The sequence below is a fragment of the Sciurus vulgaris genome (assembly GCF_902686455.1).
Source record: "Sciurus vulgaris genome assembly, chromosome: 6".
Lineage (NCBI taxonomy): Eukaryota > Metazoa > Chordata > Mammalia > Rodentia > Sciuridae > Sciurus > Sciurus vulgaris.
The window spans coordinates 119,554,815-119,569,747 of NC_136466.1; the positions used below are offsets into that span (position 1 = coordinate 119,554,815).

A 14,933-nucleotide genomic window follows, 5' to 3' on the forward strand; every position below is an offset into this window, starting at 1 on the left:
CAACTGTTGAGGAGTCCCTTCAAAATGTTGCTTTAGTTGTTTTAAAAGAGTCATGACAAAGAACTATAAATATTCTAGTAAACAAGGTGTTTTGAATAGCTACAGCATTGAATTTAAATATAAAAATATTTAGTTAATTCTGTGAAAACTGGAAGTACTAAATTTAAATTGATGTTAAAAAATCCTTGCTCCTTAATAACTTCTCGTTTATATTGTACTCAGTGGAAGAGTTTAATACATCTGGTGATGTATAAAGTCAAACAATAAGATTCAGAATAGCTTCACCATTTTTTGATCTAGTTTTATACCTGAAATCTTATATCAGTACTTTCATTTAGACCAACTGAGTTAATAGTTGCACACTACTATATAAGAATTTCAAAATAGGTGTAGTGTATTTAATAACTTACCTGGTAATTATTCAAGGCAATAGGTAGGTAGCATTGTTAATTTATGAGGGTACCCATCAGGGCCCAACTATTTCGCTGGTCAAATTTCCTCATTTGTTTACCCTTTCATTTTTCTTTATACATTTACTGAAAGCTGACTATATGCTGGACAATGAGTCAAACTCAGGAAAAATAAAGATGATTAAACCTTGTGCCTTAGAGGTGTTCACTATACTATGTATAAGTACCCTAGAACACCAGAATCTCTTCAGAAACTTTAAAAAATAGTGATATCTAGATCCTACTCCTAGAAATTTTGATTTATTTTGAGATAGGAAAGTGGGTAGGAATAAGCACTTTAAAAACAAACAACAAAAACCTCCATAAGTAAATCTATAGTGTGGTTAGGACAAAGATGGAAGTGATATACACAGTTAATTAAAATACAATAGCTACCAGGACTGTGAAGGAACATAACCCATAACCAAGTTTAAAGAATTTAAGAATCTCTGGCTGGGAGGGCACAACAAGTCCCTCTTGTAGTCAATTTAGCTTTGATCTTCCAGCAGCTAAGCTGCAGTTCTGTCTTCATTGACCCAATTTCAGAACCCATATTAGCCCAGTTGACCTCTCTATTTAAATTACAATCTCAATGTTTATCAAAAATTTTAACCTGCAAATATCCTGCCCTCTTCTCCTGTGGTCATTAAAGCACCTTCTCCCTTTACTTAACTTCTTAAGCATTCCTCCTTTATTTTTCTTTCATCCTTCTTAGCCTCTTTTATCCTCAGTTCCCTTTTAACCAGTGGTTCTCAGCCAAAAAGGAGACTGAAAGGAGTGATCTATCATGTCAGAATTCACTATGAAAAACTTCATATCTGCCTAGCTCCCCCAACATCAAGATACCTGGCCCCTGAGATTCTTCCATGCTCTCTTATGTACAACTATGTATAAGGAAAAAGAGGAAAAAAAAAAAAAAAAAAAAAAAAAAACCTATAGGTGATTCCATTATATCTTTACTGAAAACTACACTCTGTCTGACACCTCTTCCATATCAATGTTTTTTTTTTGGGGGGGGAGGGGTGGTGATACCAGGGATTAAAACCAGGAGTACTTAACCACTGAGCCACATCCACAGTCCTTTTTATATTTTATTTAGAGACAGGGTCTTGCCGAGTTGCTTAGAGACTCGCTAAGTTGCTGAGGCTGGCTTTGAACTCCTCCTGCCTCAGCCTCCTGAGCTGCTGGGATTACAGGCAGACTCAGCCATGTCAATGATTTTTAAATCTATATTTTTTGATTGTGTATACAACCAGACCCAGCCATGTCAATGATTTTTAAATCTATATTTCTAGTTTTGATATTGTTCCAAAGATATAGATCAATATGGTCCACTTCCAAATACCAAATGCACATCTCTGCATGAATCTCTTTCAGGGTTTTGAACTGGCTAGTCATTCAGTACAGATTTATACAAATCTATAGGTGACCACTAGCCAGATGTGAATAATGAATGCCTGAAATATAGCTAATCTTAAATAAGAATGTATAGTAAGTATAAAACATACACTGGATTCTGAAGAAAAAGAATGCAAAATAGCACAATAATTTTTATATTAAATACATTTTGAAATAACATTTAATATTCTAGCAAAATAAATTATAAAATTAATTTCACCTGCTTCTTTTTGCTTTTTTAATGTGGCTTTACAGATATGGGTTGCATTATATACCAGGTAGGCAGCTCTATTTAAGACCTACTTGTCCCAGGTCCTTGTATTATGAGCTCCTTTCTCATCACTGAGATCTCAGGTCAATGTCACTACCTCAAAGATAGAGTACAAGAAGCTCCTGGTGAGTTTATTTAAATGCAAGTGACTGGGACACAATCCAAGAGATTCTAATTCAATGTTTCTAAGGTAAGACTCAGAAATATGCATATTTAAGAAGCACACTAGGTGATTCTGTTAAAGGTGATCTAATGACTACATGCTGAATACAATCTAAGCTCCTTACTATGCCAAAAAAAAAAAGTAGGAGGGATCCTTGTGATACAACTGTTCCATATCTGATTGTGACAAAGGTCACATTTATCAATACATTACAGAGAATGAAATACACACGCAAGTAAATGCATATAACTGGGGCAATTCAAATGAAGAAAAAAATGAAAGGTATACAGGAACTGTCTATAAATCTATAGTTCACAATTAATACTTGAATCTAAAATTATCTTAAAATGTTTAAAAAGCTATAAATATATTACAAATTCAAAATTATAAAGTCATAAAAATTTTACCAATTAATTCTCCTAACGTATGTATATAATCCTCTTACTTTTTTCCTGCTTTTGTGATTGCATGATTTTTTATTACCTCTTCATAAAATAACATTATAATATTTTCTGAAGAGAATAAAGATAATTTGGTATTTAGCATTTCTTCTTTGGAAAACAAAAATTTTAAAAAACCCACTGCAGCCTTTAAAGTCTGATTCTTGAGACTTGGTGCACCTCCAAGAATATTTAACATGTAAATCTTTGCATAATTCCCAAAAAATAACCTTTTCTGCTTTTTTATCTTCAAGTTTGTTGGTCTCTCTTCTTATCATTTTCCTTTCCCCTGAATTTCTGTTAACCAATAGTTCTCATCCTTTAAGACTGAGGTCAAATTGTTCTTTTGCAATTACTTCCCAGGAAAATCCAATTTACTTTTTCCTTTGTTCCCTGAACACTTTGCACGCACCTCCACAGTAGCACTAGTCACGCTGTGTCATATTTCCCTCTGTATGCCTGTATTATCAATTCAGTTGTGAGTTCCTAAAAAGTGACATGATCTGTTCATTCAATATTCTATCAAACATGATACCTGGAACCAAAAAAGACCCACTACAAATGTTTACTACAGTCAAATGAACAAGATATGGTAATATTAATTGTTAATTACTAGGCATTAACTTTCCAATACCAAATGTTAATTATGTCTGGCCAATTACTGAGATGAAAAAAACAGGAAACCTTTGGCAGAAGACAAGAGAAGACTACTGAAAAAGGCATAGAGCTGTCTTTATACATATTTAAGCAAGAAAGAAGAATTGGATGCTATCCAATAGTGATCTACTTCTATGAGGACTGAAATAGCTCTGTCAGAGAATTTATGCTGAAAGAAGAAGTCAAACACGGTAATCCAACCTATTAACAAAATGGCAGTCTTTGAACAGCATGTTTGTGGACTGCAAACTGAAATCCATCCCCTACTCAGCACCTTAGACAATAGTATTGGTCTAAGGAAGAGAGGGAACTACACAAGAAAACAACTGAAACTATTTTTTTAACTCTGTGATATACAGGATTTAACAAAGTTTAGATAGCATATGCCACATGGTTTCAATGATATGATGAGTTTAATCAGGAACAAAAGAACTATTGAAGAAAACAGAGAAGTAGCAAAAACAAGGTAATCTTGGAAAACAATACAATATAAAAATGAACTTATTACTGAACACATTTGAGATGCCACACAATGCTCAGACATACTTGAACCTATTTGCAGGACCTCTGGCTTTTTAGTCAACAGATGAGGATAACAAACAGTGAGACTGATATTCATGTTCATACAACTACAACAGAACATACAGAATGAAAAGGCCTAAGAAATTCAGGCACCCTAGTGTGCAATCCTCCCAGATCTTTTGACTCATCTCTTATTGCAGTACTGATCATCAAGCTGGATACAAGTTATTTTTCTAAGATAGCCCCCACCTCAATCCTTAGAGGTGAGCTCTTCCTACCTATGTCATAGTCTTTATCATGAAAAACCTGACCTTCTTTATCACATGTTCCATACTTTAACCAAGTGATCTGCAAATAACCATTTAATTTTCTTAATCTTGCTTGCATATATATTTCCTCATACTGTACTTCCCTACCTACCAATCCCGATGTTCCTGTTACTTTCTGGCATTTCATTTCCTGTATGTACTGAGAGTTTGGAAAACCATGTTTTGCTGAGATATATCTCTCAAACACTAAAACATGCCATTAGTATAATTTTGAAGAAAAATGAGATTTAAGATGGCAGATTAGAGGAAGGATGCACTTCCAGTTGCTCCATGACTCAGGATTCAATCACTGCAAATACTGCTTCTCAGTAAGGAGCTGGAAATCTACTGGGATACTGTAAGTTCACTGGGTAGAGACCACTGCTGAGTCTCTACATGACTTGCTCCAGACCTTGCTCCAGACACAAATTAACCACACTTAAACTTCAGCAATAATTAATACAAATAATAGAAAAGACAAACCCCAAAATAATGACAAGGTCTCAAGAAGGAAAGGTTAAGAGGGGTCTTTAAGGTCCCACTAATGGGCATCCACTCCTACAGCAAAAACAATTAATACAAAAGCTATGAATACCACAACTAGGAGGGGTCTTAATCTAGATCACCCTCATACCACTTGAGCATTACAGAGCTGTTAAGAAGAGCAATGGAAGGTAAACCCCACACAACCTACTGTATTCAATATAACTGCCAGATCTACTAGATGAATCCCACTCTTTCGAGACCTACAGGAAAAGCAGAATTCCTCAAGCTCTGACACAACATACACTGTATCAAAATACATTTATCAACACCAAAGAACTAGCAGGAGAACTATACTACAAACCCAACTTGGAAATATATTGAAAAATTCACAAAAACCTGATAGCCCTGAACACTGTGGCAAGAGAATATTGTGCCCTAGAAAGTCTCACACTTAAAAGAGTGGAAGAGAAATCCAATCCAAGAGATGTACACATTAGGCAAAGTAGCAGGTTACAAAATCAATACACGAAAATCAATAGCTTTCCAATACACCAATAATGAATCTGCTGAGAAAGAAATTAGGAGACAATCCCATTCACAATAGCCTCATATAAAATAAAATACCTAGGAATAAATCTAACCAAGGTAATGAAGGATGTATACAATAAAAACTACAGAACACTGAAGAAAATTTATGAAGATACAAAAGGATGGAAAAACCTTCCATGTTCATGGATAGGCAGAATAATAGTCAAAATGGCCATATTACTAAAAGTAATATACGCATTCAATACAATCCCCTTCAAAATACCAATGACATTCTTCACAAAAGTAGAAAAGACAATCCCAAATTTCATCTGGAAGAATAAAAAACCCAGAACAGCCAAAAAAGCAATACTAGAGTCATAATACCTGACTTCAAATTATACTACAAAAAGAGCATGGTGCTGGAATAAAATCAGATACATGGCCCATTGAAACAGAAAAGACACAGAGACAAAAACACACAGATAAAATCATATGAACCTTGACAAAGATGCCAAAAAAATACACTGACAAAATGATAATCTTTTTAACAAATGGTACTGGGAAAACAGGTTATCCATATATAGAAGAAAGAGATCAGATTCTTGCCCTGAACAAAAGCCAACTTAAAATGGATCAAAGACCTAGAAATTAGATCATGCAAATCCTGGAAGAAAATGTAGGGTTAACACAGGTGCAGGTAATGACTTTCTCAATAGGACCCCTAAGGTTCAGGAAATACCAAGAAGGAATAACTAGAATGGTATCAAATTTAAAGACTTCTGCAAAACCTAGGAAACAATTAAGAATATGAAGCAAGAGTGTACCAAATGGAAAAAAAAATCTTTGCTAGCCACTCTTCTGACAGAGGATTAAGATTCAGAATATACAAAGAACTCAAAAAACACACATTAAAAAAAAGCTAAATTCCCCAATTAATAAGTGGGCAAATGAACTAAAGATACTTCTCAAAAGAAAAAAAAAAAATACAAAAGGCCAAAAAATAGATGAAAAAATGTTGAACATCCTTAGCAATTAGAGAAAGGAAACTCAAAACTACACTGAGATTTCATCTCACTAACTAGAATGGCACCCATTGAGAATACAAACAATAATAAACGCTGGAGAGAAAGTGGTGGAAAAGGAACACTTTTATACTGTTGGTGGGATTGTTAATTAGTATAACCACTATGGAAATCAGTATATAGTATCCTCATAAGACTAGGGATGGAACCGCCATATGGCTCAACTATGTCATTCCTTGGCACTTATCCTAGAGAATTAAAACTAGCATACTATATAACAATACATGCATGCCCATGTATATAGCAGAACAATTCACAATAGTCAAACTATGGGAGCAGTTTAGGAGTGTCAATGGATGAATGGTTAAAGAAAATGTGGTGTATATACACAATGACTCCAAGCAATAAAAAAGAATGAAATTATGCTATTTGCAGAAAATGGATAGAACTTGAGAACATTTTGTTAAGTGAAATAAGTCAAACTCTCAAAGTCTAGAGTCACATGTTTTCTCTCATATGTGGAAGCTAGAGAGGAAAAAGGAAAAGCAAGGTAGGGTTAGTGAATCTCATGATACCTTCGGAATAAAGAAAAGAGACCAGGGGAAAGAAAAAAAGAGAAAATAGAAAATACTGGAAAATTAACTGGCCAGATTATATTGTTAAATTGTGTCCATTTATGAATATGTAACAACAAAACTTCCCATTATATACACTTACAAAGCACCAATAAAAAATCTGGGGAAGATTAGAAAAAAAATCACATTTGTAAATATTACTACCAACCTCAGAAAAGTTCTTTAATTATTGAACAATAGCCAAGGTCAAAGTGGTGAATACAAGGTTCCCAAAACATTAATTTTCTTTTATAATTTATTTATATTGTAAACAAATGGGATACATCTTGTTTCTCTGTACATGAAGTAGAAGCATACCCTTTGTATAATCATACATTTACATAGGGTAATGGTGTTTGATTCATTCTGTTGTTTTTTTCCTTCCTCCCACCCCTCTCACCCCTCTTTTCCCTCTATACAGTCCCTCTTTCCTCCATTCTTCATTCTTGGCCCCCTCCTACCCCCCATTATGTGTCATCATCCAATTATCAGCAAGATCATTCGCCCTTTGGTTTTTCTGAGATTGGCTTGTCTCACTTAACATGATATTCTCCAATTTCACCCATTTGCTTGCAAATGCCATAATTTTATTATTCTTCATGGCTGAGTAATATTCCATTGTGTATATGTACCACACTTTCTTTATCCAGTCATCAATTGAAGTTGGCATCTAAGTTGGTTCCACAATCTGGCTATTGTGAATTGAGCAGCTATGAACATTGATGTGGCTGTATCTCTGTAGTATGCTGATTTTAAGTCCTTTGGGTACAGGCCAAGGAGTGGGATAGCTGGGTCAAATGGTGGTTCCATTCCAAGTTTTCTAAGGAATCTCCACATTGCTTTCCAGAGGGGCTGCACTAATCTGCAACCCACCAGCAAAGTATGAGTGTACCTTTTTCCCCACATCCTCGCCAACACCTACTGTTGCTAGTATTCTTGATAATCACCATTCTAATTGGGGTGAGATGGAACCTTAGGGTAGTTTTGATTTGCATTTCTCTTATTACTAGAGAAGTTGAACATGTTTTTCATGTCTGTTGATTGCTCATAGATCTTCTTCTGTGAAGTGTCTGTTCATTTCCTTAGCCCATTTGTTGATTGGATTATTAGTATTCTTGGTGTAGAGTTTTTTGAGTTCTTTATAGATTGTGGAAATTAGTGCTCTATCTGAAGTATGAGTGGCAAAGATTTTCTCCCATTCTGTAGGCTCTCTCTTCACGTTGCTGATAGTCTCCTTGGTGAAGAGAAAGCTTTTTAGTTTGCATCTATCCCAGTTATTGATCCTTGTTTTTATTTCTTGTGCTTTGGGAGTCCTTAAGGAAGTCTGATCCTAAGCCGACATGTTGAAGATTTGGACCTACTTTTTCTTCTATAAGATGCAGGGTCTCTAGTCTGATTCCAAGGTCCTTGATCCATTTTGAGTTGAGTTTTGTGCAGAGTGAGAGACAGAGGTTTAGTTTCATTCTGCTGCATATGGATATCCAGTTTTCCCAGCACCATTTGTTGAAGAGGCTATCTTTTCTCCATTGCATATTTTTGGCACCTTTGTCTAGTATGAGAAAATTGCATTTATTTGGGTTTGTGTCCATGTCCTCTATTCTGTACCATTCATCTATCTGTCTGTTTTGGTACCAATACCATGCCGTTTTTGTTACTATTGCTTTGTAGCGTAGGTAAAGTTCTGGTATTGCGATACCCCCTGCTTCACTCTTCCTAAGGATTGCTTTAGCTATTCTGGGTTGCTTGTTCTTCCAGATGAATTTCACGATTGCTTGCTCTATTTCTGTGAAGTATGTCATTGGGATTTTAACTGGAATTGCACTGAATCTGTATAGCACTTTTGGTAATATGGCCATTTTGACAATATTAGTTCTGCCTATCCAAGAACATGGGAGATCTTTCCATCCTCTAAGGTTTTTAAAATTTCTTTCTTTAGTGTTCTGTAGTTCTCATTATAGAGGTCTTTCACCTCTTTTGTGAGATTGATTCCCAAGTACTTTATTTTTTCCAAGGCTATTGTGAATGGGGTAGTTTTTCTAACTTCTCTTTCTGAAGATTCATCACTTATGTATAAAAATGCATTAGATTTATGAGCATTGATCTTACATCCTGCTGCTTTACTGAATTCACTTATGAGTTCTAAAAGTTTTCTGGTGGAATTTCCCGGTTCTCCTAAATATATAATCATGTCATCAGCAAATAGGGATAGTTTGAGTTCTTCTTTTCCTATTCGTATCCCTTTAATTTCTTTGGTTTGTCTAATTGCTCTGGCCAGAGTTTCGAGGACAATGTTGAATAGAAGTGGTGGAAGAGGGCATCCCTGGCTTGTTCCAGTTTTTAGGGGGAATGCTTTCAGTTTTTCACCATTTAGAATGATATTGGCCATGGGCTTGGCATAGATGGCCTTTACAATGTTAAGGAATGTTCCCACTACTCCAATTTTTTCTAGTGTTTTGAGCATGAAGGGATGCTGTATTTTATCAAATGCTTTTTCTGCATTTATTGCAATAATCATGTGATTCTTGACTTTAAGTCTATTGATATGGTGAATTACATTTATTGATTTCCAGATGTTGAACCAATCTAATTTTCATTTAAAATTCAAATTTTATCACTTGTAAAAGTACTATGAAATATCCATGTAGGAATACTATCATTTGTCAATCTTTCAAGTAAAAATGACTTGCAACAGAAAGTTGCCACAGTACTTCAGCTCTCAACTGAAACAACTGAACAGGGCTTTTCCTCAAGACTCATCAGCCTTTGGCATATTGTAGAGGTACTTTATATGTTCCTGCCATTAAAAAAAAAAAAAACACTAAAAGACATATATTGAAGAAGTAAGATTTAACAAAATCTATAATATTTGTTTCAATAAATGTTGTTTCAACAATTTCTTTTTTTTTTTTTTTTTTTATTTTTTTATTGTAAACAAATGGGATACATGTTGTTTCTCTGTTTGTACATGGCGTAAAGGCATACCATTTGTGTAATCATAAATTTACATAGAGCAATGTTGTTTGATTCATTCTGTTATTTTTTTCCCTTCCCCCCACCCCTCCCACCCCTCTTTACCCTCTATACAGTAGTTCCTTCCTCCATACTTGCCCCTCTCCCTAACCCTAACTCTAACCCTTCCCTCCCCCCCATTATGTGTCAACCTCCACTTATTAGCGATATCATTCGTCCTTTGGCTTTTTGAGATTGGCTTATCTCACTTAGCATGATATTCTCCAATTTCATCCATTTGCCTGCAAATGTCATAATTTTATCATTCTTTATGGCTGAGCAATATTCCATAGTATATATATACCACAGTTTCTTTATCCACTCATCAATTGAAGGGCATCTAGGTTGGTTCCACAGTCTGGCTATTGTGAATTGAGCAGCTATGAACATTGATGTGGCTGTATTTCTGTAGTATGCAGATTTTAAGTCCTTTGGGTATAGGCCAAGGAGTGGGATAGCTGGGTCAAATGGTGGTTCCATTCCAAGTTTTCTAAGGAATCTCCACACTGCTTTCCATAGCGGCTGCACTAATTTGCAGCCCCACCAGCAGTGTATGAGTGTACCTTTCTCCCCACATCCTCGCCAACACCTGTTGTTGCTCGTATTCTTGATAATCGCCATTCTAATTGGGGTGAGATGGAACCTTAGGGTGGTTTTGATTTGCATTTCTCTTATTACTAGAGATGTTGAACATTTTTCCATATGTTTGTTGATTGCTTGTAGATCTTCTTCTGTGAAGTGTCTATTCATTTCCTTAGCCCATTTGTTGACTGGACTGTTTGAATTCTTGGAGTAGAGTTTTTTGAGTTCTTTATAGATTCTGGAGATTAGTGCTCTATCTGAAGTATGATTGGCAAAGATATTCTCCCACTCTGTAGGCTCTTTCTTCGCATTGCTGATAGTTTCCTTTGCTGAGAGAAAGCTTTTTAGTTTGAATCTATCCCAGTGGTTGATTCTAGCTTTTATTTCTTGTGCTATGGGAGTCCTGTTAAGGAAGTCTGGTCCTAGACCAACAAGATGAAGATTTGGACCTACTTTTTCTTCTATAATCTGCAGGGTCTCTGGTCTGATTCCGAGGTCTTTAATCCATTTTGAGTTTAGTTTCGTGCATGGTGAGAGATATGGGTTTAGTTTCATTCTGTTGCATATGGATTTCCAATTCTCCCAGCACCATTTGTTGAAGAGGCTATCTTTTCTCCATTGCATATTTTTGGCCCCTTTGTCTAGTATGAGAAAATTGTATTTATTTGGGTTTGTGTCCGTGTCCTCTATTCTGTACCATTGATCTACCTTTCTATTTTGGTACCAATACCATGCCGTTTTTGTTACTATTGCTTTGTAGTAGAGTTGAAGATCTGGTATTGCAATACCCCCTGTTTCACTCTTCCTGCTAAGGATTGCTTTAGCTATTCTGGGTTTCTTATTCTTCCAGATGAATTTCATAATTGCCTGCTCTATTTCTGTAAGGTACGTCATTGGGATTTTAATTTGAATTGCATTGAAACTGTATAGCACTTTAGGTAGTATGGCCATTTTGACAATATTAATTCTTCCTATCCAAGAACATGGAAGATCTTTCCATCTTCTAAGGTGTTCTTTAATTTCTTTCTTTAGTGTTGTATAGTTCTCATTGTAGAGGTCTTTCACCTCTTTTGTGAGATTGATTCCCAAGTATTTTATTTTTTTCGAGGCTATTGTGAATGGGGTAGTTTTCCTAATTTCTCTTTCTGAAGATTCATCACTTATGTATAAAAATGCGTTGGATTTATGGGCATTGATCTTGTAACCTGCTACTTTACTGAAATCACTTATGAGTTCTAAGAGTTTTCTGGTGGAATTTCCAGGTTCCTCTAAATATATAATCATGTCATCAGCGAACAGGGATAGTTTGAGTTCTTCTTTTCCAATTCGTATCCCTTTAATTTCTTTGGTTTGTCTAATTGCTCTGGCCAGAGTCTCAAGAACGATGTTGAATAGAAGTGGTGAAAGAGGGCATCCCTGCCTTGTTCCAGTTTTTAGGGGGAATGCTTTCAGTTTTTCACCATTTAGAATGATATTAGCCATGGGCTTAGCATAAATGGCCTTTACAATATTAAGGAATGTTCCCATTATCCCTATTTTTTCTAGTGTTTTGAGCATGAAGGGGTGCTGTATTTTATCAAATGCTTTTTCTGCATCTATTGAAATAATCATGTGATTCTTGACTTTAAGTCTATTAATATGGTGAATTACGTTTATTGATTTCCTGATGTTGAACCAACCTTGCATCCCTGGGATGAAACCCACTTGATCATGGTGCACTATCTTTTTAATATGTTTTTGTATGCGATTTGCAAAATTTTGTTGAGAATTTTTGCGTCAATGTTCATTAAGGATATTGGTCTGAAATTTTCTTTCCTTGATGAGTCTCTGTCTGGTTTAGGTATCAGTGTGATATTGGCTTCATAGAATGAGTTTGGGAGGGTTCCCTCCTCTTCTATTTTATGGAATACTTTGAGAAGTATTGGAATGAGCTCTTCCTTAAAGGTTTTGTAGAACTCGGCTGAGAACCCATCTGGTCCCGGACTTTTCTTTGTTGGTAGGCTTTTGATGACTTCTTCTATTTCAGTACTTGAAATTGGTCTATTTAAATTGTTTATGTCCTCCTCATTCAGTTTAGGCAATTCATATGTCTCTAGAAACCTGTTGATGTCTTCGAAATTTTCTATTTTGTTGGAGTATAGATTTTCAAAATAGCTTCTAATTATGTTTTGTATCTCCATCCTGTCTGTAGTGATATTTCCTTGTTCATTCCGAATTTTAGTGATTTGGGTTTTCTCTCGTCTTCTCTTTGTTAGTGTGGCTAAAGGTTTATCAATTTTGTTTATTTTTTCGAAGAACCAACTATTTATTTTGTCAATTTTTTGTATTGTTTCTTTTGTTTCAATTTCATTGATTTCAGCTCTGAGTTTAACAATTTCCTGTCTTCTACTACTTTTGGTGCTGTTCTGTTCTTCTTTTTCTAAGGCTTTGAGCTGTAGTGTTAGGTTGTTTATTTGTTGAGTTTTACTTCTTTTATTAAATGCGCTCCATGAAATAAATTTCCCTCTAAGTACTGCTTTCATAGTGTCCCAGAGGTTTTGATATGATGTTTCTTTGTTCTCATTTACCTCTAAGAATTTTTTAATTTCCTTCCTAATATCTTCTGTTATCCATTCATCATATAATAGCATATTGTTTAATCTCCAGATGTTGGAATAGTTTCTGTGTTTTACTCTTTCATTTATTTCTAACTTCAATCCATTATGATCTGATAGAATACATGCTAGTGTCTCTATCTTCTTGTATTTGCTAACATTAGCTTTGTGGCATAATATATGGTCTATTTTAGAGAAGGATCCATGTGCTGCTGAGAAGAAAGTGTATTCACTCTTGGTTGGATGGAATATTCTATAAATGTCCGTTAAGTCTAAATTATTGATTGTGTTGTTGAGATCTATGGTTTCTTTGCTCAATTTTTGTCTGGAAGATCTGTCCAGTGGTGAGAGCGGCGTGTTAAAATCACCTAGTATTATTGTGTTGTGGTCTATTTGGTTTCTGAAATTGAGAAGGATTTGTTTGACATACATAGATGAGCCACTGTTTGGGGCATAGATGTTTATGATTGTTATATCTTGCTGATTTATGCTTCCCTTAAGCAGTATGAAATGACCTTCTTTATCCCTTCTGACTAACTTTGGCTTGAAGTCCACATTATCGGAAATGAGGATGGATACTCCAGCTTTTTTGCTGAGTCCATGTGCATGGTATGTTTTTCCCCATCCTTTCACCTTTAATCTATGGGTATCTTTTTCTATGAGGTGAGTCTCTTGCAGGCAACATATTGTTGGATCTTTCTTTTTAATCCAGTCTGCCAGTCTATGTCTTTTGATTGATGAATTCAGGCCATTAACGTTCAGGGTTATTATAGAGAAATGATTTGGTTTCCCGGTCATTTGGTTCATTTTTTAAATTTTGTTTATTTATTTGTTTGACACAACTTGTTTCCTCCTTTATTTGACAATTCCTTTAGGATAATTCCTCCCTTTGCTGATTTGCTTCTTTGTTTTTCATCTCTTCCTCATGGAATATTTTGTTGAGAATGTTCTGTAATGCTGGCTTTCTTTTTGTAAATTCTTTTAGCTTTTGTTTATCATGGAAGGATTTGATTTCATCGTCAAATTTGAAGGTAAGTTTTGCTGGGTATAAGATTCTTGGTTGGCATCCATTTTCTTTCAGGGCTTGAAAAATGTTGTTCCAGGACCTTCTAGCTTTTAGGGTCTGGATTGAAAAATCTGCTGATATGCGTATTGGTTTCCCCCTGAATGTAATTTGGTTCTTTTCTCTCACAGCCTTTAAAATTCTGTCTTTATTTTGTATGTTAGGTATTTTCATTATAATGTGCCTTGGTGTGGGTCTGTTGTAATTTTGTGTATTTGGAGTCCTGTAAGCCTCTTGAACTTGATTTTCCATTTCATTCTTCAGATTTGGGAAATTTTCTGATATTATTTCATTGAATAGGTTGTTCATTCCTTTGGCTTGTTTCTCTAGGCCTTCCTCAATCCCAATAATTCTTAAATTTGGCCTTTTCATGATATCCCATAGTTCTTGTAGATTCTGTTCATGATTTCTTACCATCTTCTCTGTTTGTTCAGCTTTGTTTTCAAGGTTAAATATTTTGTCTTCAATGTCTGAGGTTCTGTCTTCCAGGTGTTCTATCCTATTGGATATGCTTTCTATGGAGTTCTTAATTTGGTTTATTGTTTCCTTCCTGTCAAGGATTTCTGTTTGGTTTTTTTTCAATATCTCTAACTCTTTATTGAAATGATCTTTTGCTTCCTGTATTTGCTCTTTTAACTGTCGATTGGTGCGATCAATCAATGCTTGCATTTGCTCTTTCATCTCATCATTCAATGCTTGCATTTGCTCTTTCATCTCCTCGTTTGCTTCTCTGATCATTTTAATTATGTACATTCTGAACTCCTTTTCTGTCATTTCTTCTGCCATGCTGTCATTGGGTTTTATTGATGTAACATCTAGATTTGTTT

At 35.2% G+C, this 14,933-nt stretch overlaps 1 protein-coding gene across 3 annotated transcripts in view; it reads right to left on the minus strand.

The window, feature by feature from the left end:
- The window catches only part of RNF180 (ring finger protein 180), a 270,237-nt gene that overhangs the window by 228,772 nt on the left and 26,532 nt on the right, over positions 1–14,933 (minus strand). The window lies entirely within an intron of this gene.